Genomic DNA, 15,079 nt, shown 5'->3' on the forward strand with positions numbered 1-15,079 from the left:
AACGATGGAGTTCAACAAAGCTCAGGTAGTATGTCCATCACTCATCTGAAGTGATTTATTCCCTCTTTTCCTCCCCTCCCCCACCTTCACTACAGAGTTTCTAGTCTCCACCCCAACATAACTTCAGGTTGCACAAGGCTTTGAGAGTCCAAGGCACAGGCTCTAGTGCCAACCCTACTTGCTCAGCTCACCACTACCAAATGGATGCAGGCTTTCAGTATGTCGATTCCAAATTCTTGAAAGAGAAAATCCAATTGGGCCAGTTTGGATCGATTATTATCCCAGAGTTAAATCTGCTGTGTCTAATACATAGGGTTGCCCTTTCTCTACAAAGGAGGTGTGGGAGATGAATCACCCCATAATATGTCTACCATAGACAATAGCAACTCTATAGTACAATAAAAATAAAGCCTTGTACAGTAAGTAACTACTAAACCCCTACAGATATTTTCATTTTCATTTAAATTAATTGAAATGAAATAGCATTAAAACTTCATCCTTAGTCAAGGTAGGCTCAATTCAAATGCTCAGTTGCTACAAGTGGTTAATGGCTACTGTATTGGACAACACAGAATATTTCTATTTCCTCAGAAAGTTCTTTTGGACAGAGCTGTTAGAGGTGGTTAAAAAAAATCAACAAAATCTGGAAAATTATTAAGAACCTTAATAAGATAACTAGTATTTAGTTTTTGCATTTCTTCCCCCACTCCCAACCCACCAACCAAAAAAATTTACAAATCACCTCCGTTCTAGGCCCCCTACTTTTCTGGCAAGTAATCTAAATTCTTACCCGAACGAGGGGCTAAATGCTACACGCAAAGAGCAGCTAGGCAGGCAGCTGTGATGATCACGGGGGAGACAGGTATCAAAGTGGGCACTGAGAAATACAATTTCTAGTCCAAATATCCAAGCTGTTGTCCGGGGGTGACAGAAGGCCTGGAGTGGAAGGGGTTAATGCCACAGGGCATGACAGTTCGAGTTAATCAGGCTACACATTAGAATCACCTGCTAACCTCTAAGACACAGTGCCCAGGACCCACCAAAACCAATTAAATCATAATCTCTGGGACATCTGTGTTTTAAGGTCCCAAAGTAATTCTAATGTTCAGTCGAGGTTAAGAACCACTGGTTCGGGCAAGCTTTGAAGCCAGCTGCCAGGGAAAGCTTGGGGCAGCACTTGCTCCAAGGAATTCCAAGGGACTTCGGCTGCTTATCAGCTACAATAGTTCATTGATGTCTTCTTAGTCCATCCCGCAGCATATAAAGGGTCTGCTCTGGTCTCTGCCCAGGCTCCCTCACTCAGGGTGTCTCTGGTAGGGACACTTTCCCAGGATGAGCAGAGGACAATCTGATCCCTAGGGCAAGGTAGGGACCCAGCAACATTATCAGATTTGAGGAGTGCTTAGGAAAGTCTATTTTCCCCCAAATAGCTCCTCTACCATCATAATTTATGCCTGAAATTTCAATCCGTATAGATTGCTTTAAAACAGACATTGCAAATTCAAATGCTTTTAGAGACAGGCAAATAATAAATGACAGCTGTAGGAATGTTTACCCAATGTTGCTAACTCTTACCATTTTTCAAGAGATGACAGAAACCTGGATTTGTAAATATATATATATCTATCTATCTCCCATTTTTTAAAAAATGAAGCAATTCATTGAAATGCTTTTAACACACTGTCCAGGCAAAATGAAACTTGTCTGCAGGATGGAAAAGTCCCTTTCCAAAATACAAATGTCCCTAGAAGTAGCCAACAGAGGATTTCCTTTTTCTCAGGTCTCTGTAGGAGCATTTGTCTCTTTCTACAATCCTGATACATCCTCTGCTTTATTCACAATTCTTTCCCTCAATCCTGCTGCTTGCTGAGCTTCTGTTTTCTCTTTTTCTCAACATATTTCTTCAAAGAACACTTTAAATGTGCTGCTTCTGGCCCTCACCACCCGCTATGTATTTCACGACTTATAATATGGCTTTTGCCTTCACCTTTTTGCTAAAAGTATCCTCTCTAGTCTAAGGTCACTAATGACTCACGATTGGCAGACACATTTACCTGTCCCCAGTTCTCGCTGTCCTGCAGCTCTCCATAGCACTTGGCATTGTCACCCATCCCCTTAGTCATGATCATTACACAGTAAGGGAGAGTAAGTGGCTCTAGGCTGCTGGAGATCCGAAAGAAGTGGGATCCTCAGAGTGGATTTGAGGGTGCAAACAGGAGGCAGGGGAATGCAGGCAATAGGGTCAACTACAGTCTCTTGGGAGAAAAGTGATATTCTAAGGCTGAGTTCAAAAGAAGCACGTCTAAAGCAGTTCAGAGTTGGAGTTCTGATGTGGAAGTTTCAGGTCCAAGAGAGAAGATATAAGGCTGTATGCCTAGCACAGAAAACACTAAATAACCGTTTACAGAACAGGAGTGATCTTCACCACATCCCCTCACTATACTCTGGACCCAATGCAGAAACAGAAGTAGATCTTGCCACTGGGTCCAAGACTGGGGATGGAGGGGAGGAATTACAGCCAGAAGCCAGGGCTCAGGCAGAGGAAATCAGGGGTCACACCCCCCAACGTGCATACCCTAAAGCTCTCGGCAGAATGTTGGTGAATACTGCCATGCTGATGGGCACCTTCCCCTGCAGAGGGGACTCTGGAAGAAGCTGGAGTCAGACAGCCTCAAGTTCCTTTAATCAGCTGTGGGAGAGGAGTGGGACGACAAGAAAACACTCGCATGTGTGCACAGAAATGTTGGGAAGGGACAGTGCAGTTCACCAACTCAGACCTTTTCCTGTATCAAGGATGGATAAAGAGCTACCTCGAGGCTTCTCCCGTTGCCATTTCTTCCTTCTCTAGATCCTTTTCCTCTCCTGAGACTCTAAACAAAGGAAGAGTTCCCAGCTTGAAACTTGCCACTTTCCCTCTGGTCCATCCTGCCAATGCTTCTCTATACAGAGTTCTCAGATCCCTGAACCCACCCTAGCCTCCCTGGGTCCGAATCTTTAAGGCAGAGAGCTTGTTAAAAATGCAGAATCACAGACTCGCTGAAACAGAGTTGGCATTACATTCAAGTCTGAGATGCACTGCTCTGGGCTATCCTTCACCTTACTGTCAGGTTAATTTTCTGAGTACAGCTTTAATCATGTCACACCTGTTAAAAAAGAAACAACAGGCCCCAAATGGAGTCACCTGTGCTAAGCCCCACATCGGCAAACCAAGGCTTAATACTTAACCTAATTGCAGTTACAACCTCTCCCAGGAATGTAGTCTTAACTGGTCAGTATGGAATTTTCTGGTCAGCTCCAATGAGGTAATCTGCCTCCTTTCATCCCCCATAGGCAGGTTACCTAAGCCTGAAACAATCCACGCTTTTCCCCCTTCTGCCTATAAAAGCCTTCCATTTTATACAACTCCGTGGAGCTCCTTTCTACTTGCTAGATGGGATGATACCTGATTCATGAATCATTCAATAAATCATTCAGTGAAACCAATTAGATCTTTAAAATTTACTCAGTTGAATTTTGTTTTTTTTCACACACCCTTACTCAAAATCTTCAGGGTTTCCTCATGGTCCATTAAATAAAGTATATACTTTTTACCATGCCTTTTAAAACCGTCTACAACACCTACTACCTTCCAGATTCCTGACCCCCCAAAACCATCTGTAAAAACCATGAGTCAGTCAAATTGAACTCCATCTTCTTCCTTCACCTGGTCCAGAGTATGGGGAAGAGGTGGAGATCAGCTTTGTTCTGTAAAAGTTTAGTTAGCACTTTCTGTGTGCTCAGCATACAACCTGTACCTTCTTTCTCCTGGGCCTGAAATCACAAAATCCCCACTTTCTTTTTTTTTTTTTTTTAAATTTTATTTAATTTACTTTTTATACAGCAGGTTTTTATTAGTTATCTATTTTATACATATTAATGTATATATGTCAATCCCAATCTCCCAATTCATCCCACCACCACCCGACCCCCTGCCAATTTCCTCCCTTAGTGTCCATACTTTTGTTCTCTACATCTGTGTCTCTATTTCTGCCCTGCAAACTGGTTCATCTGTACCAACCAAATCCCCACTTTCTTGCCTTTGCCTTTTTTTCCTCTGCCTGGTGAGTCCTTCTTTCCCGCCACATCTTTGCCTACTGAAATCCAAGGCCAAAGCCGACTGCCGGCTCTTTCACCAAGCCCCACGTGTTACCTATAAGGCAGAGGTTACCCAGGCACCCAGTGTGGCTCCAGTCCTGTCTGTGTATGTCCTTAGGAAAGGTATTAACCTCTACAAGTCTCAGTTTTCTAATCTAAAAATTAGTGATCCTAAAACCTACTGGCAGGGTTGTTGTAATGAGTAAATAAAATCGGGTCTCTCTTTTTTTTTTTTAACACATTTATTTTATTTATTTATTTTTGGCTGCATTGGGTCTTCATTGCTGCGCGCGGGCTCTCTCTAAGTGCGGCGAGTGGGGGCTATTCTTCCTTGCAGTGCACGGGCTTCTCATTGCAGTGGCTTCTCTTGCTGCGGAGCACGGGCTCTAGGCATGCGGGCTTCAGTAGTTGTAGCACGCGGACTCAGTAGTTGTGGCTCGAGGGCTCTAGAGCGCAGGCTCAGTAGTTGTGGCGTACGGGCTTAGTTGCTCCGTGGCATGTGGGATCTTCCCGGACCATGGCTCGAACCCGTGTTCCCTGCATTGGCAGGCAGATTCTTAACCACTGCGCCACCAGCAAAGCCCAAAATTGGGCTCCTTCCTCTTTGCAAAAAAACTTGGGAAATGAATTAATATAGCAACGTGCCCAGCCCTGTGTCTTCTCCTTCACTCCATTCCCCTCTGTCCCCAATGTGTCATATGCCTCTCTTGGGAGTCCTCCAGCACTTTGGACATCTCCTAGGACAGTTATATCATGTCACCTTATGAAATGCAAATATCACCATCATCTTTGAAATTTAATAAAATTAATTCAAGTTTACTACTTTAATCCTCTAGGAAGTCCAATGCTCTTCTATTTTTGCAATTCTCAGGTTGTATGTTCTGCTTTCCACTGGTTCTGAATTCTCTAATCCTAATTACATCTCACACTTCGTGAATGTTTAGTCATTCTATCCGAAACAGACATGGAAAATCTTCATTTCTTTATTCACCCTTCACACTAACTCCTTCCCCCCTCTTCCCCAAAACTAACCTTTGGCATTTGTGATGAACGTCGGGCTTTACCAAAGGTTTAAGGATGAAGGCAAGGTACATTAAAGCGAAGCAAGCAGTTTATAATGGAATACAAAAGTCTCGTTTACAAGTCCCCTCACTGCCCTGCCTCTGGAATTGCTTGCTGGCCCCCTCCCCATTGCTCCAGCCTCCCCATTTGCTGCTGGGGTTGTCCTCACATCTCCCAGCTGCTTCCTTAGGCCCTTCTCCGGCCCCAGAACCTCTAGTTTGCTTCCTATTGTGCAGAGCAGTTTAGCTTTCCGGTCCAAACTCCAAAGTCTCACTAATGTGCTCTGCTGAAAAAAAACCTTCCTCTCTGACCCTTGAACAGCTTGGAAGACCTGGCAGAAGCTTTAGAATTTGCCTTTTTTTTTCTTCTGTTTTCTTTTTTTTTTTTTTTGTCTCTCTCTACCACTTACTAATCCCTATGAGTGAAAGTAAGTCTACAGCCATTTGTTTTCTCAGTGATGTGAGTAACAACAACTCTCTTAGGGAGGCAAAAGTTGCTATGGTATATTGTTCTGAATAATACATTTATGTAAATTTGTATGGAACTTGTGCCATAGTCATTTCCTCTTAGTAGACGCTAAAGCTCTTGAGGGTGGACAGTGTCTTATTCATTTTGTATCCTTTGCAAAGCTTGGCACCATGCCTGGCAGGGAGTGGGCTCTCAACAATTGTTTAGTTGAATGGACTTAAAGGTTGACTTTCTAACCTCTTGACTCCTCTCAGGGCTATTAAAATGAAAGATTAGATGTGTACACCAAATACCTTAGTCATTGTAGACTGAATATCTTTTTCACCTTCACCAAAATTTAAACAAGTTTCTAGGGAAGAGGTAATATAAAAAAAAAAAAATTAGTATGTAGTGAATACATATAATTACCAGCATTTATGTTCTATTTCCGTTGCCTTTTTAATGTGAGATTAATGTACCTCTGCCCTCAGTATCAACGCCTCTGGACCATATTCAATTGAAATAAGCCACTAAAGCATGCAAAAGTTAATTGAATGCATTTTTAATGGGATAGAGTGGCAAGCAATCACGACAATGAAAGTTTCATTGATATTATCATTTCCAATGTGATGTGAATTTTTAAAATTATTTATTTATTTTCATTGAAGTATAGTTGATTTACAACATTATATTAGTTTCAGGTGTACAACATAGTGATTCAATATTTTATAGATTATACTCCATTTAAAGTTATTACAAAATGATGGGCTACATTTCCCTGTGCTGCACAGTATATCCTTGTTGCTTATTTATACATATACATTTTATTTTATACATAGTAGTTTGTACCCTTTAACCCCCTACCCCTCTTGCCCCTCCCCCCTTCCCTCTCCCCACTGGTAACCACTAGTTTGTTCTCTATATCCATCTGTTTCTGTTTTTTTACATATATTAGTTTGTTTTATTTTTTAGATTCCACATACGAGTGATAACGTAGAGTATTTGTCTTTCTCTGTTTGACTTATTTCACTGAGCGTAATACCCTCTAGGTCCATCCGCATTGTTGCAGATGGCTGAATTTCATTCTTTTTTCTTTTTTTTTTTGGCTGCCTTGGGACTTTATTGCTGCGCATGGGCTTTCTCTAGTTGTGGCGAGCAAGGACTACTCTTTGTTGTGGTGCGTGGGCTTCTCATTATGGTGGCTTCTCTTGTTGCAGAGCACAGGCTCTAAGCATGCAGGCTTCAGTAGTTGCAGCACGTGGCCACAGTAGTTGCGGCACATGGGCCCTCGAGCACATGGGCTTCAGTAGTTGTGGCGCATGGGTTCAGTAGTTGTGGCACATGGGCTTAGTTGCTCCACGGCATGTGGGATCCTCCTGGACCAGGGCTCGAACCCGTGTCCCCTGCATTGGCAGGTGGATTCTTAACCACTGCGCCACCAGGGAAGTCCCTCATTCTTTTTTTTGACTGAGCAATATTCCATTGTATATCTATACTACATCTTCTTTATCCATTCATGTGTTGATGGACACTTAGGTTGCTCCCGTATCTTGGCTAACATGATGTGAATTTTAAATATTATTAATTGCATGTAAAATTCTTTATAAAAGCTACCTGTTAACTATCAGTTATCAGTATGTATTCACAGTACATATTTTTAACTCCTCAGAGAAAGAGAGGAGAAACATAGTTTGATGTTTTGTCAACATAAGTTGAAAAGGTCTATCTACAAGAGTAAATCTTTAAGTCTTTTTGGCAGTTGTTCTATATGTTTAATTAAGGAATAAAACAACAAAAATTTGCTGGGAAGGCACATATACCACATTTTCTTCTTTCTTGGTCTTAACAGTTGGGAGAATTCCCTGGGGTCCAGTGGTTAGGGCTCTGCGCTTCCATTACAGGGGACACGGTTTTGATCCCTGGTCAGAGAACTAAGATCCCACAAGCAGCGCGCTGCAGCCGAAAAAAAACTATTTGGTATGTACTAAATAAGCCATAAGAATTCTCTGATAAATGGAGATTTTTTCTTCTAGAATTAATTCCAATCTTTTCACTGATTTCTTAGGATCTCAGAACATGGTTTTTATTGCCACAGATTTCCTTAAAATAGCTAATTAGTTCCATGGGCTTACAAAGTTTGATTGAGTTTGATAGGTTATATCACTCAAACATTTAGATTTTAATTTAAAAATTCAAAATCCAGATGTGTCTACATGGGTTTCTCTTCTGAATAGGTAGGTGGCTTCAGGGTGCACCTCCAGCTATGACACATAGCAGGAAGAATGGCTAATAGTAACCAAGTGTGTAGAAGATTGTCTTTGAAACATCAGTATTATTACACAGTAAGAACTGTCACTGTACAAAAAGTTAGATTAGTTATCCACCGAGGGGCATGCACAATTTACAAATGGATTGCTGTATTTGCAAAATCAGATCGGTTTTCACAAAGTAGCTTTAATAATCACAGAAATAAAGACAAAACAATGGGGATTATCCTAGAGGTTATCTAATTCCTGGCACGTTGATAGGAATTCAAAGCTTATGAGAGAAAAGAAAGATGAGTGGTAATGTTATAGTCATGCAAGACTTTAATACTAATATTTTGTCACTTCAGTTATTTTTGTCATTGGTAATTATAACCATTAAACAAACATTTATTAAATATTTATTTAAAAAAATATATATGTATATATTTTTTTTAAAAAGTGTTTATCTAGTACCGACTATGAATTGATAGGTTTCTCTTTCCCCTAACAGGGTTTTTTGGTCTGATATCTAGAACCATTTCCTCTGTTGGGGAAATATCTACAAGATTAATTCCTGAGCTGAGATTGTGTAAGTCCCTTATCAAATGCTCTCTTTCGGTACTTTGCAATGATCTTCAGAAGCTTCTGTTTGTAGCTGTTTTTCTGTCCCCCCATGAGTAGAGAGGCTCTAATAGCTTGCTAAATGTAGCTTTTATTTTCAACTATTATTTTCAAACCAATTAAAGGTAGAGAGGCCTTATGTACACACGGGGTAGGCAGCCATCACCGTGGTAAAATTTGAGATTAGAAAGAATAATGGTCGCCATACTATGTTTCAAAGCACCTACTTGTATTTCCACAGGCGAAGCACTAGAATTTGGACATATTAGGAAGGCCACTTTCTTAACAGTGAGGCATCAGTGTTACCTTGTGATGATTCTTGTTTTCAGTTACTGTTAGTCTGCTTTTTAATTATCATAAGTGTATAATTAAGTATGTTTATGATTCATTATAAATGACTTAATTAAGTACATCATTGTTAATTTAGTGTGTATCATTATATCTTTGCATCAGTTTTATTTCAGGCTCGTAATTTTCTAATAAGCCACTGCCAAATGACATGTACTTCTGAAAACACACCAGATTTGCTGTGCAGTAACATTTAATTCATTATATGCACCCAGTGAATCTACACTATTTAAATAACTTTCACAACACTAAGTTAAGTATAATAATTTACTCTGTTATTTTATAATTTATATATTATTGTCTTAGGATATATGTTATATATCTGTCTTTATGCCTCATAAAGTAAGCTAAATGTTTCAAGCTAGATGTTTATTGTAGCTTTTTTATTCTCTCCAATTTTTTATTATCAAACAGTTCTGGGACTTCCCTGATGGTCCAGTGGTATAGAATCCACCTTCTAAGGCAGGGGATGCGGGTTTGATCCCTGGTTGGGGAACTAAGGTCCCACATGCCGTGGGGCAACTAAGCCCCCGTGCCACGACTACTGAGCTCGCGCGCCTGAACAAGAAAGCCCGCATGCCACAAACTACAGAGTCCATGAGCCCTGGAGCCTGAGCACCACAACCTCAGAAGAGAAAACCCACACGCCACAACTAGAGAGAAGCCCATGCTCTGAAACTAAGACCCGACGCAGCCAAATAAGGAAATAAATAATAAAAAAATTTTTTAAATAAAAGTTCTTTTTTCACTGGGAAAAAATTGGTCCAGTGAAGCTGTGCACTCATCCAACAGTGGTGAAAACATTAAAGCACAGACTTTGGGGCCCAACATGCTGTGGATGGGATCCTACCGCTATCACTTCATGTGTGTGGACTCCATCTCTCTAAGACTTAGATCCTTCATACATAAAATAGGAATAATTCTTTGTAGAATAATTGTAAGGCTTACCTAGCCCAAAGCAATCATTCAATGAATAGTAATTATTATTATTATGTATGTAGAATGGGATTAAATGATGGAGTTTGTCTTTCCAGGCCTTGGGAGGCAGATGTGGTCAGAGAATTAAAATCCTGCGAGCAGCGCAGTGGGATAAAGCCAGGCAGACTCTTCTGGAATTGATGGGCAGGATCTGTGTGTTACAGCTTAGTTTCAAGATAAGAAAGTGGGTACCATGTCCCTTTTGCGGACTTGCATTTTGTAGGGACCCAGGAAGCTGAAAGAAATTGCCATGATATCCCAGCAGGAACTTCTGATCTTGCACAGATATGGTAACTCAATTTTCTATTTAGCTTTAAACAAGTTAATCTGTAATTTAACCTTGTGTGGGTGATGGAAACCCCCTTCCCATCGGTTGGATGAGACATTTCAGGATATGCAAAGTGTTCCTTTCAAGCTATATCAGGTGCTCAAAGGGAGAGGTAAGGTGTGTCTTATGCCCACAAATCTGAGCTCTCATAGTTACCTGATGCAACGGCTTACCCAGGGCCTGGTTTTAGAGCAGAATACAAGTTTTTTAGAGCAGAGTACAAGTTCTTTCCACCTTTAGAACAGAATAGAAGTTCTTTTTCTGAAATTGCCAGAAAGCTACTATGGTTCAGGAAACACATTTATGTGGTACCTCAAAGGAACCTAATAGGAGGACCTTACAGGTAAGCTTAACTGGAAACAGGGCCGTGGTAACAATAACCTGGACTTTGTCCTAAGGCTCAGGAACAGGGTCTGAATCTCTCCCTTCCATTTAGTGAGGGGAGAACATAGCCTGGTTAGGGCAATGGTCAAGGGGCAGAAGTTGACCAGGGCTCCATGTAGGGCAGGAGACACGGAGGCTGTAGGAGCAGGAAAATTGAGCTCTCCTTGAAGGAAATTCAAAATCATGCACGATAGCCAAATTCCAAAGAACCAAAAGTATTAGGAGCACCAAATCTGGGGTCTAGTATGAAGGTCAAGTTCAGAAAAAAGGAAGACTATAAGCAAGGTGGAATCAAATGTAGTAGAGGGCTGGATAAAGGGAAAGAAATAAATGTTTTTTCCTGAATTTTTTTCTAGAATATTCATTGACATTGGTAGTTTTCACAGAATGGCTTGCCATAAGGACTGAAAAGGTGTCAGTGGCAAATGAGTGTGTGGGTACTCACAGCTTAGACGGCCTGGGGGAAAGCAGACAGGTACTGGTGAGATCAGTTATTATCTGAGCCCAGGCTGATTTTTAACTTCTTTGGTTCCACCTTTAACCAAGTATGGGGGAACCTGCCCTTTCCCCCCATGCCAACTAAGAGTAGAGCTTTTGCCCTTCTCTCTCGGATGTATAGATATTCGGTGTCTTCACAAGAGCGGAGGGCGGTCCCCTTGGGTAAGCCTGAGAGGGCTCCACTCGCTGGGCAGTACAGAGGGCAGACAGAGACAGTGGCTGGTTTGGTCCCTGTTCCTAGACAAGGGGCTTTTCCAGTGAAGTCAGGGGTTCTGAGTTTTACGACTACTGGGCCTTCAGACAGCACCCCTCTTGGTAGTCCTTCCCGCTCACCCTGCTTCTCTTGAGCAATGGCCTAAAGCCTTTTAGACTGCTTCTCCAGGATCAACCCACAGGCTCCCAAGGGGCCCTCTGTAAGCCCCTCTCGTTGGAAAATCCCTCCTCTCCTACTTCCCTTTTCCCTCAGAAGCGTTATCTCCCTTCATGACGCCTTCTTCTCCTGTGGTGTTTTCACAATAGACCTTGACAAGTTAGAAAGTAATTTGTTAATTAAAACCTGAAAATTTTGCTCTCCTTGAGAGCAGGGAGAGCTTAACTCCAAATCCTCCCTGGAAGTGAGGTGAAATGTTTGCATTCCATCTTTCCAGTGCAGACAAGCAGGGGAAAACAAAGCATTCATAGAAAACAGCCTGAAATGTCACAAGCTACTGCAAACAATTCACATGAAAGAGGATCAAAGGCCATTAAAGGAGAACCAGACATCCTCAAACTAGGAACAAAGCCAACTTGGGACTCAGAGGTGTTGGGTGAGGGTGGGGAGGTGCATAGATATAATGTACAGCACAGGGGACAGAAAAGGAATCGTTAGGTAGTATACACATGTCTCCTCCACTGGACTATAAAGTCCTCAGTGGCAATGATCGTGTTATTCACCTTTCTGTTCTCAGCATCTAGTAGAATTATTAACACTTAGTAGGTGCTCAATAAATATTTGCTTGAAATGAACTAAACTTAGCAAACTATTTTCATGACAGATATTTGTAGGTATGAGCAAAGCCCCCAGGATGTTTTAAAAGTTCCACACATCTCAACCTACTCAAACCTTTAGAGGGTTAGAGATATATTGGAACATTAAATGAATGCATATCAATGAAGGTCCGAGAAAAATGAAGAGAAAGACAACTATAAAGGAAACAGGCAGAAAAGTACCTGGATGTAAAATATAAACTAAGTGGTAGTTCTCTTATTCCAAAGCTCATCACATCAAATAATTTCTTTAAAATAACTCTAGTTAATTGAATTAGAGCAGACATAGAAACATTGAATATTAGTCTTATTTCCAAATAAACCACCTTTTTCTCAAAATGATGAAGGTAACAGGGCAGATATTACAAAATGGAAAACGTCAAGTAGATTCTGGTGTCTGGTAGATTCTCTGTAGAGAATCAGGCATCACTCTCCACTAAGGTTCAGCCTGGTCAACACAAGGATTTGTATTGTGGGAATATTGTTGTTATTTTTTAAATTTATTGCCATTAAGACCCTTAACATTAGTCCTACCCACTTAACAAATTTTCAAATGTATGATATATTATTGTTATGTGTGCAAACTTTGTTGCAGAGCAGAACACTGAAACTTATTCCTCTTGTGTAACTCTCTTTCATTTTTGTCTCCTTTTTCTCACTGTCTTTCACTTACTTTTGCCTTCAACATCACCTCTAGTTCCATTCTCCATTTTCCCGGCTCCAAAGACGTAATTGGACGTGTCCTTGCTTTAATCTTGTTAACTTTCACGTGTCTTTTTCTATCTATCAAATTATTGATCATCATCCTGCAGTTCTCTCCTAAAGGAAGGGTCAACAGCAAAAAATTACATTGAACTTACTTCTCACCACTCCAGGTCTATGTAGGGAAAATTTCCATATATTCTAGGAGTATTCTGTTTCTCTCTCTTAGACCATGTACCACACTGTATTATAATTACTTGTTTACTCATAGTGAATGTCACCCTCACTGGCCTCTTACCTCTTTAAAGGCAAGAAATGCTTTCTTGAACACCTCCAACTGAGCACAGTGCCTGACATATAGTATTTATTTAATTAATTGATGAATGAAGGTGGGGGGAGAGAGAGAAGAAAGAAGCAAAGGGAAAAAAGGAAGGAAGGAGGAGGAAAAAAGTTAATTTGTTAGTTGGAGAATTCTAGTCATGAAAGAGAAGAATATATATTAAATTTGTGGAAACCAATCATTCATATGCACTCTCACAACAAAATCCCTGTAACTACTCCTCAGCCTGGTCACTTGAAATGACCTGGCTAATTGGGGAGCATATCTTGAGTTGGGGACAATGGGGCAGTTTAAGCAGCTATTTGTTTTTTTAAAGTTTCCAAATTCTACAAATACAACCATCAACCACAAACATTAGGCCAAACTAACCAAACGAAAGCAGATTTCATTTTGGTTATCAGGCAATTTCAGGGAAACTTTTGGTTTTGATTCCTTAGCTGAATTTCTCTATTTTTTATATTTCTTTTTGTACATGTAATGATTATCTTAATGACTGCTTTCTAGTAAATAATCCTTTGAAAAGTATTCTCTTTGAGTGAATAAACTGGTTTATTGAGTTACTTTGGGAAAATAGTTTTCTATTCTTAAATCAAAGTATTGATCCAGGAAACATGAGCATTGTGAATCCTGGGATCACTGAGACTGAATCTCAGTGAGCTTACCGACTTCTTGTGGGATTGACCTTTATGAGTTTCTTTATTATATGCTACAGAAAGTAGCATACAGTTAATTTTATAGTTCTTAGCTCAAATAAACTTATTTTGGTAAAATTAGCTTTGCTACTATCCAAACAGTACATTTTCACAATGACAAAAAAAATTTTTAAGACACCATAAATCTCTTTTAAAATAATCCAAGAAAGTAGTTAAACTTATCTTCTATCTTGAAACTTATGTCCTGTCTTTAAAATAGTTACAAAAGGCACATTAAAAAAGATTTATGTCAAAAAAAAAAGATTTATGTCAAGTTAAAAATCTTAATGCAATGGATAAATTTTTGAGGAAAAAAAAGAGTTATTCAACATGAAAAAGAAAACCTGAATAGGCCAATAAGCTAGGCAGAAGCTAATAAAATTGTCAAAGAAACACCACCCAAAAATATCAAGTGGTTTTATAGGTGAATCATTCCCCTGGTAAATAGAAAAAGATTATCTAGTAAATTTGGAGACCTAAACATAATCTTGATAGGAAAGTGGCAACAGTACAATGCCAACAACAGACAGATGTTAGATTGATTGAGTAACAGAGAAATCCAAACTAAAGTAAAGTCCCTGGGAATTCCCTGGCAGTCCAGTGGTTAGGACTCTGGACTTCCACCACAGGGGTTTCAGGTTCGCTCCCTGGTTGGGGAACTAACATCCCACAAGCCACACGGTGCGGCCAAAAAAGAAAAAAAAGATAAGTAAAGCCCCTGGTTAGTTGTTTTCATTTTTTGTCATTTATAATATGTATGGTTTAAAAAGGCAAATCATTTTACATGGCTTATTCATTATAATGAAAAACAGTGGATCCTTCCATCAAAAGGTGGGATATAATTTTCATTTTATTAAATCTGCACTGGCCATCATGACTCACCTATAATCAATAGAATGCATTAAAAAGCTGTTGCATAATTTCTGCCTTGATCTCTTGGAATGCTTGTTCTTTAAATGCTCCCTCCAAAAACCCAACCACTATGCTGTAAGAAGTCCAAGCAGATGGAGATGCCATGAGATGCTCCAGGAGACAGCCCCAAATGAGTTCCCAAATGAGTCAGCATTAATTGCTACCCACATGAGTGAGTCATCTTGGACATCCAGCGCAGTGAAGCCTTCAGATGACCGCACGTAGAAGATACCACAAAAGATATCTGCTTAGCTGAGCCCTTCCCACATCCCTGACCCACAAAATCATGTTTTCTGCTGTTCAGTTTAGGGATAACATGTTATGCAGCAATAGTTAAGCAAACCACCTGCCAATTCTCAAT

The sequence above is a fragment of the Balaenoptera physalus genome (genome assembly GCF_965194825.1).
Source record: "Balaenoptera physalus genome assembly, chromosome: 9".
Taxonomy (NCBI): domain Eukaryota; kingdom Metazoa; phylum Chordata; class Mammalia; order Artiodactyla; family Balaenopteridae; genus Balaenoptera; species Balaenoptera physalus.